This window comes from Quercus lobata, chromosome 5, assembly GCF_001633185.2.
Source record: "Quercus lobata isolate SW786 chromosome 5, ValleyOak3.0 Primary Assembly, whole genome shotgun sequence".
Classification (NCBI taxonomy): Eukaryota; Viridiplantae; Streptophyta; class Magnoliopsida; order Fagales; family Fagaceae; genus Quercus; species Quercus lobata.
In genome coordinates this window covers 32,316,191-32,323,641 of record NC_044908.1, presented here as the reverse complement: position 1 = coordinate 32,323,641, position 7,451 = coordinate 32,316,191, and positions in this window count along the sequence as shown.

The window sequence follows — 7,451 nt, the reverse complement described above, 5'->3', positions numbered from 1 at the left end:
ACAACAGTTAAAAAATCTTGTAGCCATCCAAAGTAGGAGTTGAATAGGGTCCCCATATATCCATATGAACGAACTGATATTATTATGAAAGGGAAAAGGCAATCTCTTAAGTTTTGCCATGGGACAGATTTGACAATATTTATTACATGAAGGTTTTAATGAAGGAATTACATGACACAAACTATTGAGTTTGACATCAGATGGGTGGCCTAATCTGGCATGCCAAATAAAGGAAGATTGAGAAGGTTCAGGAGTGGAAGTTACTGCAGTGAAATGACCAAAAGCATCAGTGAGATTGTGAGCAGCTAAGAAGGCAGCAAGGGAAGAATTGGAGGATTGTTGAAGGCTATTTGATTGCAATAAATACAATCCATCAAGTGCCTTGCCTAACCCAATCGTTTTCCAGGAAGTAAGGCCCTAAACAAAGCAATAAGCAAATAGAAAAACACAACAATATGGCTGAGAGTGAGTTAAAGAACTAACTAGACAAAAAATTAAAAGAAAAGGACGGTACACAAAGGACATTTTTAAGAGTAAGGGAAGAAGAAAGAACAACAGTCCCAATGTGAGAGTTACTTGAGCTGATTCCCCAATAGGCAATTGAACCAAGGACTACCTAATAGATGTGATTGAGGTTAACAAATTCACTGAACATAAAAAGTGATTAGTGGCACCAACGTCTAATACCCAAGTATTACCACCATAAGCCCTCTTATTTACCACTTGTGCTGCAAAAACACTATGAGAAAAATCCATACCTACCATTGGCCATTGGGCTATCTAATGCTTGAGATGGTGTTGCAAGGGAAGGATTGGATGCACCAAACAAAGCTAAAAGCTGCTGACATTGCTCAGGAGTGAAGGCAGAAAATTGATGCATTGGAGAAGCAAATTTTGAAACTGAACCTGAGGAGACTTGGTGCGCCCTAGAAGGCCTATTCTTGAACTTAAACCCTAGAGGAAACCCATGTAATTTGTAGCATTTGTCCACAGTATGACCAGTCTTACCACAATGAGTACAAATGGGTATATCCTTACCCTTCCCATCAAAATTAACAAGATTGGTAACATGATTGACTTGATCAGTGGACACCTTAGCAGCCAAAATAGTAGAGTCTACTTTAACAACAGATGCATTTGAGATTGATCTTTGGGTCTCTTCTTGAATCATCAAAGAATAAACCTTGCTAAGAGATGGAATAGGATCAATGAGCAACACCTGAGACCTAACTTGGGAAAAAAACTCATTCACTCCCATTAAGAACTTCATCACAGATTCTCGACCTTGCAGATCATTAGGCCTTTTGTTGATATTGCACATACACTTTCCATAAGTGCAAGAAGGAAATGAACTAAGGTTTTTTAATTGATCCCAAAAGAATTTCAACTAAGTAAAGAAATCAGTAATGCTCATCTCACCTTGATGTAATTTTGCAATTTCTTTTTGAAGATTGAATACCCTTGGTCCATTGGTTTAGGCAAAACGGTTCTTCAAGTCATTCCAAATTTCTAAAGTAGTATCTTCGTAGATGATGCTTGCTTGAAGCTTTGAAGAAACTGAATTGGTCAACCAGGTTCCAACCATGTTGTCACATCTAATCCACGCTTGCATAGGTGAAGGACTAGAAATCAATGGTGATGAGAGAGTCAGAGTCCCATCAATGAATCCCAGTTTGTTCTTGGTCAGCAAAGCCTTCCTCATAGCTCGAGCCCAAGCTGAGTAGTTTTCTCCACCAATTAAAGGCTGTGTAACTAGCACTAAGCTTGGGTTCTCAGCATGATGCAAGAATAGGGGATTATCCATTGGTGAATCTTACGAAGAAGGAGATGGATTTTCAGGAATAGAATCATTAGTAGAATCAATTGTAGTTGTGGCTGTGGCAGCGGAAGCCATTGATGATAAAGAAAGAAGAATTTTCTCAAAAATAGAGTATTTTCTTGAGAAAAATTGAAGAAGAAATTGAAGGAAATGCAAAACCCTAAAAAGATTTGGGAATTTGCTCTGATACCATATCAGAAAAATGAAGAAATTCTGTATTTCATTAATTAACAAAGTAAAAGTACAATGATTTATATACAACAGAGATCAGAAACTAGCCTAAGTAAGTAACTGCTACTAACAGACCTAAAACTAACTCTTACACGTGAGTATATAGAAATAACTAACATTCCCACGTGTAATCACTTACACAATTAAATCAAATGCTAAACTATAGGTCATTGTTTATAATACTACAATACAGAAGCTACCAATGTCATTTATGCAATGATCATTATTCTGATCAAGCTCCACTGTTCACACACTCTGCACTTGCTACTTCCTTGTGATCAACACTTTCACTTTCACTCTGATAGGAAAAGAAACCAAAATAACTAACTAACCAACAAGGTTAGAAGAAAAGAAAAAATAAAAATAAACAATAAGGCCAATGTTAATCTAACGGGGTGAATAAAAGTAGACAGAAGAAAAAATCTTGTTTGCGTGGGAGATTTACAAATGGGCTTTAGAAGTTTGACATGGGCCTCTTGATTTGTTCACTAAAACATCTACCTAGGAGTACTTACTTGGCCCATGTTGGTTTTAATAATGAGCTTTTAATTTGCATCGAGCTCTCTCTGGCCGCTTCACGAGCTTGCTCCGTCGCTAGCCATCATTGTCCCTTCGTGGGTCCTCTTGTCTCCTTAGTGAGACCAATTGCCCAGGTTATGGGCTTTCCTTGCCCAGTTTGTGGGCTTCCGTATGTGGGTTTCCCATGCCTAGCTAGTGGGTTTTGAATCGTTAAATGAGTTCGTCGGCTCAAAATCTCAAGGCCCCAATTAACTCCATTGTAGCTTTGAAGGCTTGTCAGCAACTGTGAGAGCTCTTAGCTTCATGGACCAACCCATCTTGGATTGAAGGGGCTAATCATTCTTAGTAATGAAAGATGGTGGTTGGGTCTTTCCAAAGTGGAGAGCTTCCATATTATCTCAACAGCACCTCATCTTGGCTACAGGTAAATTTGTCTTTTAAAAGGTCATAGATTTAGGATTTTTGTGTTGGATTATTGAATATATGAATTAAGGTGATTAAGGAAGCTAACCTATGAGTATATTAAGCCTTAGTTACTGTGGACTTGGGGACAAAAGTGCTGTTGGAGAGCTTTCTAAGCTCATTAAAGTTCAACGGCCCCGAATTGTATTTTTGATGGAGACTAAACTTAAAAAGAAAGGCATAGAAGAAGTGAGAGATGAATTAAAAATAGATAATGTAGTGTGTAGATAGAACTGGAATGGATGGAGGTTTGGCCCTGTTATGGGATTCAGAATGGGATGTGAAATTGAAAACCTTGTCAAAAAGCCATATAGATGTTATTGTGACAGTGAAGGATGGGGTATCATGGAGATTGACAGGTATCTATAGGCACCTTGAAAAATTGAAATGTATTGAGACATAAAATTTAATGCACCTACTTCATCAGCAAGTCACATTGCCATGGATATGCATAGGAGACTAATGGGGTTTATGCCCTAAAATCCAATATATTGGCATGCCATAAATAATTAAATTGGTTAATCATATGAGACTATCTATAATGAACTAATGAGACATTATCTTAGTCCATGAGATGCATAGTATGTGATTTATGTGAAAAGTCACAGAAGATATTAAGCACAAGTTCTTTGTAAAGTCAAAATTATAGTTCATAGTCAGTGATGAAATTGGGTATTTCATCTGTGAAGACTATAACATATCAACTAAGATGATTTGTCTTGATCATGGAAGTGGAGACTTCTAGTTGGTATGTTGATATGTTTTAAGAGCTAAGACATATTGAACTGGACCGCTGTGAGATTTATTATTCTCCTAACGACTATCAAATGAATAATAAATCTCACGACTTCTATTTCCATGAACTCTTAATCCTGAGAGAATCATGGATCTGATCATGAGGTGTAGGTTGCTTTGATATATCAAGAGTGAAATCTAAAGTTACAATCAAAATTTCAATATGTTAGGCAGCCACATTTAGTGTTGATGGAACATATATTCTCAAGATGAATTCATAATCTCTTAACAGAGATATAAAATATTCCCTTAAAATAAGTTTAATGGGTTTGGTTATTCAGAGTGTTAGGCCTAACCACTTTAGTAAGGAGTTACTAAAGTATATATTTATGAAATTGGATTTCATAAATATATGATGAATAACTTAAAAGATTAAACCGGACACTCAAGGATTAAGATGTAGTAATCTTCAAAGTGGCAACCTACATTCATGACTTTGTATTACTACGAATATTTTATGAAGGGGTTGCATGTATAATAAAGTCTTGGGATATAATTTATTAATAAGGCCTAGAGTACAATTATATTTATATAGTGGTATTAAATATAATTAATAGTAACTTTGGACTTTCAAGAGTTGACAGAAAAGCCCAGGGCCCATTGGAGCTAGTGTCTTATTGGTCCTTTTTGGTCCCACTCCAAGCCACACACACTAAAGCCCAATTGGAAAGGCCCAATAGGCCAGCCTAATTAGATAATCAGTTAGTTATAAAGGGAAAAACATACAGAATTTTATTTTAAAAGAGACATCATTGTGAAATGGTGTGTATGTGTAAGTGAAGCCACTCGATTATTCTCCCTTGGAAACTGATTGAGAGACCACACTACTTGGGCGTAAAGTGGAATTGGAGTGAAGATGAAAAGTTTTCCCAAGTACTTATATTCTTTTGTTTTGAATTTCACCACACCAAGGTACGCTATTTTGTTCTTAAATTCTGAAATTTACATAGTACACGTTATCAATCATGAATGAAATAGATCCATTTTTGTTGCTTCCGCTATGTGTTTTGTATAAGATACAAAACCAAATTTTCCAATAGAGACTTCAATGAGATACTTTCAGCAAATGAAAAACAAGGAGGGGAACCAAGAAGTGAGTGGCAAATGGCGAACTTTCGAGAAGTGCTGGATGATCGTAGATTAAGGGACTTGGGCTTTAAAGGTCTCAATTCACATGGTGCAATCGAAGAGATGAATAGGATTGGGTATATGTTAGACTCTGCTATAAACCCATGGGTAGAACTCACCCTTGAAAACTGGCTTGCAAGGGAAGGGTGCCCAAGAGCTTATAAAAACATGGTTAAGCTTACACTTAACCAATGTGGGACACTAGGATTATAACAGACTCAATCGTGGGGTAGCTAACCAAGAATGGTATGATCTTTTTCCTCACCTTGAAGTTCATCATTTAAGCTTTGCAAATTCCGATCACATGGCCATTGGGGTGCGATTAAGAAGGCAATCGCAATTTCAAACTAGGATGTATAAAAAAAGATTTCGTTTTGACAAAGCATGGGTGAAAGATGAAGGCTGTGAGGACACAATTGCAAATGGTTGGTCTGTTTCCTTCAATGGAAGTCCTATGTTCCAAGTGTGTAACAAAATAAAAGAATGTAGGAAGCGGTTATTAGCCTGGAGTAAAAATTCACTATGTTCCTTAGGCAAAAAGATTGAGGAAAAGTGAAATAGGCTGCAAGTGCTAGAGCAAAACAACAGGGATTTATCATGGGCTGAATGTGAAGCTCTTAGGCTTGAAATTAATATTTTAATTGAGAAAGAAGAAATTTATTGGAAACAAAGATCCCGTATCAGCTGGTTGCGTGAAGGAGATTGTAATACAAAATTTTTTCATGCGAAGGCATCTACAAGGAGAAAAAAAAACTTAATTGTCTCGCTAAAGGAGATGGATGGTACGGTGATAGAGCAACAAAGCGATATAGAAAGGGTGATAATTCAACATTTCTCAACTCAATTCCAATCTTCAAATCCGAATGCCATTGAAGAAGTGGTGGCCCATGTTCCTAGAGTAGTTGCGGAGGAGATGAATGATTGGCTTATGAGAGATTTTCATCCAGAAGAGATTTGATTTGCCTTATTTCGGGTGCATCCTTCAAAAGCTCCAAACCCTGATGGTATAACTGCTTTTTTTTTTTTCAAAAGTTTTGGCATATAGTATGTGCTGATGTAACTAATGCTGTGTTATCATGTCTAAATTCTAGAATTATACTTTGAAATATAAATAATACCCACATAGCACTAATTCAAACAACCAAAGACCTTGAATTAATCACACAATATCGCCCCATTAGCCTATGTAATGTGCCATACAAAATCATATCTAAAATTTTAGTCAACCGGCTCAAGCTCATCCTCCCAAATTTAATTTCTGAGACTCAGAGCGCTTTTGTCCCGGGAAGAATAATTACAAACAACATTTTAGTTGCATATAAAACTTTGCATAGCATGAAAAAGAAAAGGTGGGGCAAGATAGGTCAGGTAGCTATTAAATTGGACATGAGCAAAGCTTATGACCGGGTTGAATAGGGTTATTTAAAAAGGGTGATGGGGAAAATGGGGTTTCATGCAAAATGGGTGCAATTGATAATGGCATGCATAACAACTACTCATTTTTCTGTTTTAGTTAATGGCAATCCTACAAGTTATATCTTGCCTTCTGAAGGATTGAGACAAGGTGACCCTCTGTCACCTTCTCTCTTTTTGTTTTGTGCTGAGGGGCTTACCGCTCTGCTCAGAAAGGCAGAAACAGATGGAATTATAAGAGGAGTGGTAGCTAGTAGAGGTGTTCCTTGTATTTCTCATCTCCTATTTGCTGACGACAACTTATTATTTTCTCGTGCCTCAGTAGAGGAGTGCCAATAGGTCAATTCCTTGCTTAATCTATATGAGGCTACTTCAGGACAAAAGATTAATACTGGTAAAACTTCTCTTTTCTTTAGCAGTAACACTGAATTAGAAACTCAAGAATTAATTAAACAAGCATTAGGTGCAGAGACAGTCCCAGAATATAAGAAGCATTTAGGGCTGCCTAGTATAGTGGGGCGCAACAAAAAAGCAGCTTTTGCTCCAATCATCAAAAATCATGATAAGAGAAGGGAAGGGGATTGGTCTGCTAGACTTAGCTCCTTGGCAGATTTAAGTCCAAGAAAGGAACCAATCTCCAATGTGGGCAACCTCACACGGTGATCTTGCCATAGAAATTGCCCACTTTGGAAGAACAGAACTGAGCAGCTTATCCTTAAATCTCTTGGCTGGCTAGGGGCAGGCTATTGAAAAGGAAAGAAGGGAGTAGCCTATTGGTGCATGCCATATCAAACTTTTGTTTTCTCACTTTACTTCCTACTCTCTCGTTTTTCTTTCTTGCTTATCCTTTTTATTTTTCCCTTTTGCTTTCTATTTCTTTCTCTATTTCTGTTCTTCCTTGTTTTTCTATCCCTTTTTTTTATGCACAGCTAAGGCCATTTTATACTGCTTGTCGTGATAAGATTTACCATTTTACCCATCAACTGCTTTTGGCCTATTGTATGTGTATTCCCCTAGCCACCCACTAGTTTGCTGGCTGCCCAGCCACCACCACTACCTTGTGCTAACTATGCCACATTCCATT